At 44.5% G+C, this 14,718-nt stretch overlaps 2 protein-coding genes across 5 annotated transcripts in view; one reads left to right on the forward strand and one right to left on the reverse strand.

Annotated features, from left to right (window-relative positions):
• The window catches only part of PTPN14 (protein tyrosine phosphatase non-receptor type 14), a 173,394-nt gene extending 172,791 nt beyond the window's left edge, over window positions 1-603 (reverse strand). The window contains exon 1 of one of the 4 annotated variants that reach the window (XM_079900171.1): window positions 165-581. The gene's annotated coding sequence lies outside the window, so the exon portion shown is untranslated. Of the gene's footprint in view, window positions 1-164 lie in introns of all 4 variants that reach the window. The other 3 variants (XM_079900173.1, XM_079900168.1, XM_079900172.1) reach the window with 3 other exon arrangements.
• A 286-nt stretch (window positions 604-889) lies between these two features.
• Window positions 890-14,718, forward strand: part of CENPF (centromere protein F) — a 101,565-nt gene continuing 87,736 nt past the window's right edge. The window contains exon 1 of the mRNA XM_079900158.1: window positions 890-979. The gene's annotated coding sequence lies outside the window, so the exon portion shown is untranslated. The remainder of the gene's footprint in view (window positions 980-14,718) is intronic.

A 14,718-nucleotide genomic window follows, 5' to 3' on the forward strand; every position in this document is an offset into this window, starting at 1 on the left:
CCTGCGGCCCGGCCACCTCGCGCCCCCGCTGCCCTGCCAGGCGTCCCGGGCCGCCGATCCCAAGTCGGCGTTGCCAGCGTTTGCCCAAGTCATCGGCAAGGCGCCCGAAGCGCCCAAGAGGCCCCCAACCCCGGGCCCGACTCCCCGCCCCAGACGCCGCTTACCTGCTTACATGGCCCTATCGGTGCCCCGGAGTCCCGCGCGGAAAGGCTGTCCTCCGCGGCGGCGGCAGCGGCGAAGCCCCAATTCCCCCAAAGAATTGATTCCAGTGGCTGGCGGTGGAAGGGCGGAGGGAAGGAGCCGAAGGAGGCGAAAGAGGAGGGAGGTTTCCGCCGCGATCCCGGCGCGAGAGTTGGCGCGGGGGCGCTCGGAGAAGGGGAAAAGCAGAACCACCCTGGCTCGGGTCTGTCCCACCAGAGGGAGGCTGGGACCGGGAGGATGGGCGAGGTGGGAGGGGAAGGACCGCCAGGGGCCACTGAGTGGCGGCCGCTCCCCGAGGACCAGCGCCGGGAGGGCAGGCGGCGGAGCGAGGAGGAGCGCAGCAACCTGCCCCCGGACTGCGCCCGCCGCGCCCGCCCGGGGGAGAAAAAGTTGGGACGAACTTTCAAGGGCCGGGAGAGCCAGAGCGGCAGGAAATGCGAGCGGCCGAGAGAGGAGGGAGGAAGGGGCCGTGCGAGTGGGAGGGGACGGAGCAGGCGCCAGCGGCCGCGGCTCCCCCACCCCCGGGCCGGGCTCGGCGGCGCGGGGGGAAACGCTGGGCGCGCGCCGGGGGCGGGGAGGAATGCGGCTGGGCGGGCGCGCGCGGGGGCGCGGGGGGCGGCGCGGAAAGGGGAGCCCCAGCTCCCGAGCCCCAGGCGCGCGTCCTTGGGGACGTCACAGCGCTGGAATCCGAGGAATGCCGGGCTGCAGGAGCTCCTTCTGCAGGCCCGGGGGAAGTCGCGCACTTTTAATGTGGTGGCTTTGGAGAAGGTTTTCAAAGGTGAGGGCCGAGCGGGGAGGACGGGGTGAAACTCTCCGGAGTAAGAGACGTGGGAGTGGGGAAGGCAAAGCGACCACAGCGACCCCGCCTAACGCCGCTCCCGGCGGGGGCGAAAGCGGGGAGCAGGAAAAATCCCACCTAGATCTCCGCAACCTGCAGAGGCGGGGCAGCGGCGGGAACTTGCCCACCCCGACCAGGAGCAAGGACAGTCCATCTTATTTGGGGGAACCCTCCAAGCAGGATGTCCCCATGCGGCCACCGCACAGGGGAAACAGACCAGGAGAAAGGAAGGTGGCTTCCCCAAATAGGCAATCTTAAAGTTCTCTGTCCAGGACACCTGGAACCTCTGGGTACCGGACCTGGCGTCTTAACAACCCCCAACCCCACCGCCGCCTCCCTGAATCGCAAAAGCAGTTAGTGCACGCAGGGAGTTAGACTATGTCGTTTTCCCGGTTCTTTCAGTGCCACAGAATCGCCCCACCCAGCCTGGGTAGGCACTGGGAGGGAACTTCCTTAGCATTTTCGGAGGTGGAGTTAAAGAGACGCAGCTGGTAAGATGGAACAGGCACCGAGCCAGGCCGGGGAACCCGGGTTTTCGGACCTGACCTGTGGTGAGTGTCCCAGTTCCTGAAAGCCTTGACCTCTGTAGCTGTAAGATTAAACGATTTGCCTATTTTTCTGTGGTCCTTTGCATTGCCAAAATGATGTCTTAGGAGTCTGTTGTCTTACTCAAGCCCAGTCCTTTCAACCTTTCTTAGGTTGAATAGGGTCCTTGAAGTCATTGCCACTGAGGATGTTGTCTCAAATTCCTTCAGTGTCCCACAACTCAGAAAAATTCCTGGACTCTTGGGGAAGAGCCTCTGGCAGCCATCATGTACAAATTTGTGGTCACAAAACTCTGACTTCTCTGAGCATTTGCTAATCTTCAAAATTATAAAGAAGCGGAGAACTTAAAGGGATGGAAGGAAAAGGCTGAAGGGAATTAAGATCGGTTTCTCCAACTTTCAAGAAATAGCTGGATAGCTTCAATATGGGCTTGCTGGATTTCCAAAGAAAATTAAGGAGTGCCTTACTGTTCACCAGGAAGCACGGAAAGCACTTTATGTGCTCTGGTATATTATCCCCATTTCCGAGATGAGGAAAGTGAAGTGTGAAGAAATTACCTGTCTCACCAAGGGTCACAGAGCAAGTAAACTATGATAATGGACCCTAGTCTGTCTGGCCCCAAAATGCAAACTTATAAGCCTTTCAAAATTTAACCAAAATAGGGTTAAGATTAAAGATAAGGAAAGACCTACAGGCTCTCAAGGTAGGAGAGATGAGAGGCCTCTTGAGGTCTTCCAGGAAAGGAAGTGGCATTTGTATATTTTTGCTTTAAAGTCACTGTGACACCAAACTCTTGAGCACAGCAAGCTGAGACAGTCGTGGTGTAGATGAAAAAGAACTTGTCTGCAGACGCAGTTTTTGTTCTGCCTCTGACTAGCCGTGTGACCCTGAGCAAGACACTTCACCCCTAGGCCTGAGTTTAATATTTAAGTGGAGTGTGACATGGAGGTCAGAGCCTGGTTGAACGAGTTCATCTCTGAGGTCTTTCCCAGTCTGAACTGGGATGAATGTATACTCCTCCAGGCAGATGGCATACCTATGGAAGAAGCTAAGTGATAAAGCCAGGATGTCTTGGGGAAAGGACTGCCTTCACACTGCCTTCAGAATCAAAATGAATGTTGAGAAGGTTGCTGAGTGTTCAATGGCAACAAAAAACAAAAAAATAGAAAGCCATCAGATAAGATTAAGTACTACTCCTGTGGATTCATTTTTATTTTAAATAATTTTACTTCTAAAAATAAATGAACCCATTATTCATTTAAAAGCCCATAAAGTGCATCTGACCAGCCACATTTCTCTTTCTTTGGAATAGATCACAGAAAGGCAACACAAGTAAGACTTTTTTAAATATGAAGTCCCACTTCAAATTTTAAAAGCCTTTCATTCTCTAGATAAATATATAAAAGCTAGTCACGAGCTTCTTTCATAAAAGAAAAAAGCAACCCATTTCCTGGCTGCGTTACACTTGAATCTTCTCAACATGCATCAGAGTAAACAGGAGATTGATTGATGCGACAGGCCCTGAACACACACTACACATTTATTTAAAGCTCTGTAATGTTAGGAACTTGTCAGTATTAAATATCCCCCCAAATCTTTCAACTGTTTCTAAGCCCAATTTAAACTACAAATACAGGCCAAATCTCATGGGCTGCCATGACTCCTCCCACCTCCAATGTGTTCCTCACATTAATGTATTAATTTTATACCTTCAAAACCATTGAAAAGCAAAACAAAATAAGTTCCGCAATCAAAGAAAACCAGAAAGTCAGCAGGCTCTCTTATGAAAACTCTGACAATCTCTAGGGGCCTTCTACAAAATGTAAAGCCATGTATAAGTAGAGAGAGAGAGAGAGATTGTTTGTTTTTTGGTCTCGCCGTGTGGCATGCGGGATCTCAACCAGGGATCCAACCAGTGCACCCTGCATCGGGAGCGTGGAGTCTTAACCACTGGACCACTGGGGAAGTCTGAGATTGTTTGTTTTTACCCTAAGTCTAATTTCAGTTCCTAAGAGGGTATTTGGCAGTGTACTGTAATGGAAGAAAAGAGAAATCGGAAGCTTTTTCAAAATACGCATCCTCTCTGTAACTCCTGCTCCCCATGTCTTATTTATCTTATTCCCTTGTTCTAGGGTAAGAGACTTCAGTTGGTATATATATGTTTCTATATATAATATTTTTAGGCAGTATTTTATTGAGATATAATTCACGCTCAATAAAAATGTACCTACAACTTTACTTTTTCATATGGATACATCCATGTGACCACCACCCAAATCAGGATATAGAAAATGTCCATCACCAGGACTTCCTTGGTGGTCCAGTGGTTGAGAATCCGCCTTCCAATGCGGGGGATGAGGGTTGGATCTCTGGTCAGGGAACTAGGATCCCGCATGCCGCGGGACAGCTGGGCCCGTGGACCACAACTACCGAGCCCACGTGCTCTAGAGCCCACGCACCACAGCTAGAGAGCCTGCGCACCACAACTGCTGAGCCCGCACTCTGGAGCCCGCATGCCATGGCTGGAGAGAAGCCTGTTTGCCGCAACAAGGGATCCTGAATGCCGCAACAAAGATCCTGCGTGCTGCAACTAAGACCCAACACAGCCAAATAATTAATTAATTTTAAAGACGAAAATCTCCATCACCACAAAAATTTCCCTTATGTGGCTGTTCAGTCAGTAACACCTCTCTAGGCTAACTTCTACTAACATAGCATAGTTTTGCTGGTTCTCAAACTTCATATAAATAGAATTATATAATGTGTGTGTATGTATATGTGTGTCCATGTCACGATTTGCTTATGCATTCTTCTGTTGATATATTGGGCAAGTATATTTTGAAAATATTTCCCAAGTAATTCTGTTATGCCTGAACCCTCCAGTTCAGAACCATTGACTTACAACAAAAGTAATCATAAAATGAGCCTAGATTCTTAACCCCTACAAAAACTATTAAGTAGCAGAGAAAGAAAAACAAGAACACTTAAGAACAACCAACTTGAAGAGTGTTTTAATGGTAGTACACATTCAGAGCTTCTTGTCCATAAAATTTACTGGAAATTGCCTGGAATATGGACTTTGTGTTATCTAGTGACTTTTTGAAGAGCTAACGTGAATATACAGAGCTCTTGCGTACATCCACACACACAGCGCACAATACTACGTAAGTTCAAATAGTCTTTAGTGTGAATGGCATCCCCTGGAGCTGTGCACCATGGTGGCTGTGATATTAGGAGTTCTCGTTTTAGAGGTAACTTCATGGAGTCTGCTTTGGAAGAATCATTTCCGACACAGAAGACTGAGTCCTTCCCTCCTGGTTGCATCTTTGAGGACTTTCAGTTTGGGGAAGAAAAGTGACTTTTTTTTTTTTTTTTTTTTTTTTTGGCCTCACCATGCGGCTTGTGGGATCTTAGTTCCCAGACCAGGGATTGAACCCATGCCCTCGGCAGCGAAGGTGCAGTGTTCTAACCATTGGACCACCAGGGAATTCCCAAAAAGTGACTTTCTAAAGCTCAGATTTCCCCACGTTGACTAAAGGCAGGAAATCACACTCTTCTCAAATATTGATAACATAACAGGAGACTTTTGTGGAGGCATGGATAAGATGAAAGTGCCAAATATCTGTTTGGGTTTGTTCTCCAGCCTCTTTTGGAGGCCCGCCATACCTGCACCCTTTTATGTCCCATACTGTCTCCATTTCCTCATCTTTCCTCATGTCTCAACCCTGCCATTCCTGATATACTGTCATCTCTGGCCACCAAGCCTTCTGGTCACCACATTACCTCTCCACTTCATTTCTCTTTCCTTTATCCATCTCTCAGGAAAAGGCTCCCTGCCTTCCAAAGGGACTGTCCTCTGACCTGAGTCAAAGAAATGAGGGACCCCAGATCCATGGCTGTCAACCTAGGCCACAAATGAATTATTGCCTTGTTACTTCCTTCTGGAAAGAATTCCAAAGATTTTTAGGTTTTGTTTTTTCGAGCTGGGAGGAGGAAGATAAATCTGTCCTCTGGGACACTGTGCCAGCTCCCCTGGCAACTGTGGTTGACCACGTGGGCGATGGTATCAGAGTCATGTACACCAAGCAGATTCACTCTAGGCAGGTCACTAGTTTTTCCAAGGAAAATGTACAAGATGCAGCCAATTGTTTATTAAAAATTCCATACGACAGCAATATATGTTAATGAAGTATACGCTAGAAAGGATAATTCGCACACATTATCACTACTTTCAGCAAGATTTAAAAGAAATAAAACCTAGGTACTATTAAGTATCTTACCCATTTCACTGTATTCATTATTCTCTACTAATTTCACCTTGCATCACAAACACACTTTGAATCACATCTTAAAGGTACAAGCTTCCTGGTCATACTCACCGGTCTCCACTTGCTGACTTTCCCCGCTGCCCTCGGCCCCAACCTTGTCTTCCAGCTTTCCCAGGCTTGATGAGAACACACAGCTTACTCCCCACACTGTCATGTGCACACACACGTCCAGTCATCACCATATCCTCTGTGGGGCATGCTGCCAATGGAGTGTACCCACCCCTTACTGCTGAAAACCATCCACCATCCATCCAGTGAAGAAGACTTTACCTCCAGAATCTCTTCTGGAGGGCTTCTTCATTTCGATTTAAATCACTTTAAACTTTGTAATGGAATAGAGTCATTAAAAAGAGGAAGGAAGGAAGGGAGGGAGGGAGGGAGGGAAGGAGGGAGGAAAGAAAGAAAAGAAAGAGAAGAAGGAAAGAAAGAAGAGAGAGAAAGGAAGGAAGGAGGGAGGGAGGGGAGAGGGAGGGAGGGAGGGAAGGAGGGAGGAAAGAAAGAAAAGAAAGAGAAGAAAGAAAGAAAGAAAAAGGAAGGAAGGAAGAAAAGAGAGAGAAAGGAAGGAAGGAGGGAGGGAGGGGGGAGGGAGGGAGGGAGGAGGGAAGGCTCTTCATAGTCATTTACATGTGGTTGATAAACTCAAAAGCATACTCTAATGTTGGCTGCAACGGATCTGGTACTTAGGGCCACTTGTCTTAGTACAAGTTCCTTATTGTTCAAGCAAAAAAGGAAGATATTGGCAGGGTACTGGAACATGTCTTGGAATAACAAGAAAGAAAGAGGGGCGGGACATTCTGCTTTCCTCCCTTTGGCTGGGGGGATACTATCTTACTCTTTTGCCTGTACCCAGACTTGATAGCTATGTGACCCTGGACAAAGTACTAAAGCTCTCACACCTGAATTTCCTCACCTGTAAAAAGGGGAATGATGAACATAGCTATCTCATGGGGTTGTAGTAAGAAGTAGTAGTAAGATTGTGGTGAGTGAGTCAATAGGTAGGAACCCCTTAGAAGAGTACCTGGTACACATTGAGCTGTCAATATGTTACCTATTAATATTCTCATCAACGTCATTCTGTCCCTGCAGACTGGATTTCTCGCCTTCAGCAGGAAAATCCAAATTTGAATCTCAAATCCAAACTCCCAAGAGAAGGAATATGGCTTCAGTTGTGAGTCTAGGGTCTTGAAGAAGGAACAGGCTATTGTGGCTGGGCTCAGCCCTTTGGGTGGGAAGGACAGTTCTCAGAAAGCAGGAGGGGCCAGGGAGTCATCTGAAAGCACAATAATCAAGGAAGGGAGACATTTTTTACCAAAGTCAAGTCTCGAAAACCTCTGTTCACCCTCTCTAATTGTCTACACCATCTATGCAAAGGTCCAAACTTGGCTTCTCGTGTGTAGGGAAGAAAGTGACCCCCTAGGGAGGCAAGTGACACAGGGCTGAAAGGAAGGGAACCAATATTCATTGAGCACTTGCTATGCTCTAGGAGCAAGGCTAGGTCCTGTATATACACAGTCTGAAGTAATCTTTGTGACAGTGTTTGCGTGTTTTGGACTGAACTGTGTCCCTCCAAAATTCATATGTTGAAGTCCTGACCCCCCAATATGGCTATCTTTGGTGATAAGGACTTTACGGAGATAATTAGGGTTAAATGAGGTCCTAAGGGTGGGACCCTAATCCAATCGGACTGATGTCCTTATAAGTAGAGGAAGAGATTCCAGAGCTCTTTCTCTCCACATGTGTACAGAGGAAAGGCCATGTAAGGACACAGAGAGAAGGAGGCCATCTGCAAGCCAAGGAGAGAGGTCTCTCCAGAAACCAAGCCCAACAGCACCTTAATTTGGACTTCCATGCTCCAGAACTGTGAGAAAATTGATTTCTGTTGTTTAAGTCACACAGTCTGTAGTATTTTGTTATGGCAGCCCTAACAGACTCATACATTGAGGTTAGCGTTTTTGTTGTTTAACAGAGAAATAAAATGAGACCTCAAGACATTAAGTACCAGCATTTAGACGAGTACTTAAGTACCTAAGTACGTGGCAGAACCAAGATCCAAATATGGACCTCTCTAATTCCAAAGTTCATGTTCTTTCTAAACCATCCTGTCGCTACAAAGTTTATTGAGTACCATTATATGTCAGGAATAGGGGTAGGTGGTGGCCAAGCTTGTATGGTTAAAAACAGGGGCAATAAAACCATCAAAAGTGTAGTGTCAAAATTCCCCATTACAGTAGTTGATCAGAGGACAGCTCTAGGCTGATGTTAAATTTTACTAATAAGAAGACACATATCCAGGGTACGTGTCTTCAATTATCTTAAAACCTTCTTTTCCCATATTTTTCTGAGTGCACCTAATAAAAAAGGGGAAGGGAAGCTACTGCCGTATGATCAGGGAGCAAATCCTTTCAAAGAACTCTAATTCTCACTACTATTTATTTCATGAGCTCCCAAGATTCCCATGAGTTAATGTCCCCACTTTTTAGCTGCATGAAGTCCAAGAAGTGGCAGTTTGGGTCCATGGTCCTTCTAGCACACAGGAGGTCGCCTTCGACTGGCATGAGGTCACAGCTTCTGGGAGTGTGGAGTCCTTTCTGTTCATGACATCAAACTCAAGAGGTCAGAAATACCCTACTTTCTAAGAATAGTTACTTGTGAATCTCTCCTGAATCCATGAACTGAGCTAAACTGTTCTTCATCCTGATTATATCCCTACCTGGGCCACCTCTTAGGAAGGTACACAGCTATAGCATTTACCATGGCTGGCCAAGGAGCCATCAACTCCTCCAAGGAGCTGCATGAGGGCAGGTCAATAAAAGCCGTAATTATCCCTGTCTAATCGTCTCCAAAATATCTGCCTGTTGCCATTTTGTGTCATGATAGTGTGAATAGGTGCCAGGTTGCTAAAAAATAACTGGGATAGGGAAATTCTATGTGGAATCTTAAAATCATTGTTCATAGGGGAATTCCTTGGCAGTCCAGTGGTTAAGACTCTGTGCTTCCACTGCAGGGGGCGCAGGTTGGATCCCTGGTCGGGGCACAAAGATCCTGCATGCTGCGCAGAGCTGAGGCACTGGAGGGGGACAGTTCATAGGAGATAAAGAAAGTGATGGCCAGGCACACTATTATAAAAAATCAAGTCAGGACATTTCTGAGTAAAAAGTCAATAGATTCCCCCTCTTCATTATGTACATTTTTCTGTCTTTTCCCACCAACCTTAGAAGAAAACTATTTGCAGCCAGGGTATCTATCTTTACCTTCTTAAAATGATGGTGTTCAGAATAAAGGGACCAGTCCAGATATGGTTCTCTTCTTGACATTGTCTGTGTTTGCTAATATTTGTAGCTGCCCTAAACCTCTGAAAATATATCCAGCCTGACAAAGCTGGATTTCAACTTTATGGGCCACTGACTCTTCTTCTAGTGTCCTAAACGCCACGTTTAAATAAAGCCCCAGGGACTTCCCTGGTGGTATAGTGGTTAAGAATCTGCCTGGCAGTGCAAGGACGCAGGTTCGAGTCCCGGTCTGGGAAGATCCCATACGCCGCAGAGCAACAAAGCCTGTGCGCCACAATTACTGAGCCTGCACTCTAGAGCCCGTGAGTCACAACTCCTGAGCCGGTGTGCCACAGCTACTGAAGCCCACATGCCTAGAGCCCGTGCTCTGCAACAAGAGAAGCCACTGCAATGAGAAGCCTGCGCACCGCAAAGAAGAGTAGCCCCCGCTCACAGCCACTAGAGAAAGCCTGTGCACAGCAACGAAAACCTAACACAGCCAAAAATAAATAGATAAATTAATTAATTAAAAAAAATAAAGTCCCAGTAAGTGGTAATTCATTAGTTTGTTTTTCCCTCGCCTCTTTGGTTCTGAGCTTATTTTTTAATGTAATTTAAACACCTAGGTGAAATTGTCAATAAATAATAATGCAAACTGTATTACCAGATTTAGGCAAGTAAAAACTAGATGGACTTCCAGGTGGATTACAAATTCAGAGAGGACTGGAAAATAAAGCAAGAAAAGAGTGCATTTGTTTCTAACATCGGCTGCTATAGCCAGAACACCCCTCTGAGAGGTATGGGCCATGAAAGGAATCTTCTGCTGTGATTAGCAACAAGGAACAACCTTCTTTGGGGGAGGGAAGGATCAGGTCGTGTTTGGGATGGCTTTCTAAAGAACATGGACGCTCCAGCCTGCAGGGGTGAGATAGGGTTACCCCCAAGTATGGTCAGGGCTGTGTAAGTGAATCCAATATCACTAAATCAAAACCTCCCCTAAGACCTGGCTGCTTCCTGGCTGCCTCTTCTAGAATGAGGGGTGACTCAGAGTGTGACTGGCACTGTGACTTCAAACATTTCTGAGTAATTCCCATGGACCTAGACAAGGGCAATTAGAGAACTGGTTTGGAATGACCACTGAGATCGAAAGATACTTCTGGTGGCCAGCAGGAGAAAGGCAAATTGCCTCGGAAGCTCAATTTTGAGGTATCTTCTGTCACAACTAGGAGACAGAGGTACCTTCTGACATTCTAAATCCTAGACACTAGAGCTTACTAATATAGGAGGGTGCATCCTGGGCTTCCCTCTACGATGGGCACCTTTGATGTCATGGAATACACAAAGACAAAAATTTTAAATGGTGAAAGAGAAACTGAATTTTTAGTGATAGAGGAAGACCCAAGTGATCTGGCCACTGTCTGGCTACCTTTCTGATCTAATTTCCAACTACTCTTCACTGTCTCCCTCTGCCCCCGGGATGCATTCTGCTATTCCTTGAACATACATTCCAACTACTCTCCCACCTCAGGACCTTTGCATGTGCTGTTTCCTCTGCCAAGAACTGCCACTCCTCTAGATGTTTCCTGGAAGTTTCCTCACTTCATTCCTTGGATAGATCTTTCGCAGCCATCCTATCAAAACAGAACCTCTTCACATTCCATTCTCTATTCCTTTACCCTGCTCTAGTTTCCTTGGTAGCACATTCACTACTGACATGATATTATCTATTTGTGTTTATTTGTTTATGGCCCCTCCCCGCCCCTCCAGAAGCTCCATTGCAAGTAGAGATTTTTGTCTGTGTTGGTCACCACTGTATTCCACTGCCTAGTGCATAGAAGATCCCCAACAAATATATTTTGAATGTTTGAATAAATAAAAATTTTATTATTTTTATGTGATTATATGCAGTTATTTTCCTGTGCTCAGAAGTCTACAGGTACTATTTTATTTAATCTTAACAACAACCCTACGAAGTAAGGGTTACACTCTCCCATTTATAGATGAAGAAATTGAAGATTAGAGAGATGAAATAACTTGTCTGTTTTTGTTGTTATTTCTAGGTGGTTTCTGTGTTTGGGAGGTTTTGACGTTGGTTTGCTTTTAAGGACCTCAGTCACAAGGAGACATCCAGACTTATCCCCATTCGGAACACACTCCGTTCCTCACTTTATACACTGCCTCTCTTTTGCTTATTTTATAATTTTTCCCTTTATGCCCTATTCCTAACTTGGTTTTCCTCCTCCAGATTTGCATCTGATATAGTATATCTGAGGCAGTTAATTATAGTTAAGGGTCTATACTCCAGCTACTTTGCCTGGGCTGACCTCCTGGCTTTGCCACTTAATAGCTGTGACATTGGGAAATTTTGAACTTTTGATCTCCCTCCATTTGTTTTTTTTCTTTCTGGGGTCCCTAATACACACACTTTGACACCTGATTCTCCACGTTTCTTTTCTATTTTCCATTCTTTACCCTTACCCTTTCCTTGCCTCCTGGGGAAACTCCTCAACCTAACCTTCCAGCTCATATTGACTAGGTACCTTCATTATTTAAGCAATCCATTGAATTATTTATTCAATAATTACAGGATATTTTTGAAAAATTAACTTTTTTTCAGTTTTATTGAGGTATAATTGACAAATAAAATTGTAAGATACTTAAAAGTATACGACGTGATGACTTGATATATGTAAACATTGTGACAGGATTTTCCCCATTAAGTTAACACATCTATCATCTCACATATTTATTTTTGGTTGGGGTGAGAACATTTAAATTGTACCCCTCTTAGCAAATTTCAGTTATACAATACAGTGTTATCAACTATAGTCACCAGTTACACGTTAGATCCTCAGACATTATTCATCTTTTAAATGAAAGTTTGTACGGTTCTACTAACCTCTCCCTATTTCCCCCACCCTCGAGCCCCTGGCTACCATGATTCTACACTCTGCTTCTATGAGTTTGACTTTTTTTATTTTTAGATTCCACGTGTAAGTGATACCATCAGTACTGTCTTTCTCTGTCAGGATTCATTCTAATTCTTTTACTTTTCTAGTAAGAACTGCTTATTCTCACTTCATGTTTCCAGTATCTTCTCTCACCCCTTCAAGCGTATTTATTATCCTGGTTTTAAATTCTTCTCCTGTTTTCCATGAGTTCTGTTTTCTCTGGTATAGGTTGTTCAGTTTGTTGTTCCTCAAACTTACAGTTCTTGGTATTTGCCCTCTGAGCTCATCCTTGTTCCTTTGGGGCCATTAGCTGCCTTGATTAGCAAAATGCATCTGTGGAGGGGGCAGATGTCTATAACAACTTGTGCTGCTCTAGATGAATTGGTGTGTATGTTTGTTATGTGCATTTGTGGGAGAGGCACGGTACTGTGCTCAATTGATCTCCAAAGAACTTCTGAATAATCTTTTCTTGGAGGCAGCCACTCGGTATTATAAGTGGGTGCCCACAGGAGGATAAGAGCCAGGAGATGTATGTATGGAGGGGGCCTTCTCAGGGACTGGTCAGACCAGATACACTCATTGCCATCTGCTCATAACCATCCCCCATCCAAGCTCTGCCTTGTAGGTTACCCCACTGCTTCTATGTGCTGAAATCCTGCCTCTACAGTACCCAAAGGAGGGGCACATCTACCTAGGGCAGCACAAGGATGAGGAAAAGACAGAACTAAAACATTTTCCCCCAAACTGAGTCCCTACCTGTGACCCCAGGCCCTACCCACCTCTGGCCAGTTTCCCTGCCAGGAGATCAAGTCAACTTCTATCCACCCCAAGAATTTCTTTCCACAGCTAATTGCTGAGCACAGCTCCAAAGTTCATCTCCTGTGGCATCTCTCCAGGGGAGAGCACTCCATTTGTGTTGCTTTGCTATCTTGCCCTGAGCCAGAAGCCCTGTAGGCTTCCCAAGATCACCAAGCTGTAAGTGACGGAGCTGGGATTCAAACCTTGATCTTTTTGACTCCAGCACTTGTGATTTTAACCCCTATACTATGCTCAGGGTTTGCTGAAAGGTGATGGGGTCAAATTATCCATCCAACTAAAAAATTATTTCATTCCAAATCTTTCCCACTAAACAGAACCTGGGCTCCTTAGAGAAATGGCAAACTCCAAGTCTGAGGAAAGAAATGTACAAGAAAGGTATCAAAAGAACACTAGGGTTGTAATCAAAGGACTCAGAAACCACGTTGAAGAGACTCTCAGTGGCTACAGATGGACCAATTTTAGCATCAATAAGGGTGATAAAAGCAATTAGTTATACATTTTCAACTGCGTTGAAATCCATAAGTTCATAATGGTACAAAGGGAAAAAAACTAGTTAGTCATCATTGGAGACAAGTCATTATTTTGAAAAATGATAAATGAAGGCACAGAAATAAATCGTTCATCTTGCCTTTCCTAAGAAATTACACCACTGGTAACCAAGCAGTAGATGAGGAGGGATTTTACATTATGGAAATATCCTAGATAACAAGTAAAAGGGATGATAAAATTAGAATATCACCATTTTGCAACCTCTGATAAAGTAATGGATCTAGGCAAGACCTTCAATGGTTGCTAACATCATAAAAAAAGAGATAATCAGACATCAGACTGTCACTATTTTGTTTTGAGAAAGACAACCTGTACCTGATCAGGCCTCTAGATAGATTCAGCCACCAATTTACAAAAAAAAAATACAAGTCAGAGGAACATGTTCAAACAGACCTCAGAGATCAGCATATGAACAATCAGCAAAATGCAGGCTGTGGGAAAGTCTAGAAGAAAACATTTTTTTAAAAACAAATACATTGCAATGGCGGGGTCGGGGGGGAAATAGGGGTAATCTATAGATTAAAAGAGACTTAAAAGACATCAACTCTCACAACAGGTAGCCTTATCTGTATGCAGATTCAAATAAACAAAATCTAAAACAAAAAAGCTATGCCATGTATGAGGACTTTTGAACACTGATTAGATATTAAGGAATTACTATGAAATACTTTAGATGTGATAACTGATATTGTTTTTATGTTAAAAATAGAGTCCTCTTCTTTTAAATATATATATATTTTTATAGTTGAAATGTTTTATCTGGATTTTGCTTCCAAATAGAACAGGAGCCAGGAAATGGATGGGAGTACAGATAAAGCAAAGATGGCAAGGAGTTGATGACAGCGGAAGTTGACTGATGGATACATGGGAGTTCATTATACTAATTGGTTAATTTTGTATAAGTGTGAAATAATAAAGTCAAAAGCCTAATAATAATAAAAAGTTTAAAAGGAAAAATATATTATAAAAACAATATGTCCTCATTTCAAATAATATTGAAGTACATAATAAAAAGATGGGTTGCCTGTTTTCACTTCCCATTTTCATATTAACATTCCCTGGAGGTAATCACTTTAATTCTATACTGATACAGACCAAGGCTTTACGCTTTATTTTATAGATATATATGTTAAGTGCAAGAAAAAGCTGAAGTGAGGCATTAGCTACTACAAAATGCTGTCAGCCATCCTACATTTTGGGTGGGACACACACAAGAC

Source organism: Stenella coeruleoalba (assembly GCF_951394435.1).
Source record: "Stenella coeruleoalba genome assembly, chromosome: 1".
NCBI lineage: Eukaryota > Metazoa > Chordata > Mammalia > Artiodactyla > Delphinidae > Stenella > Stenella coeruleoalba.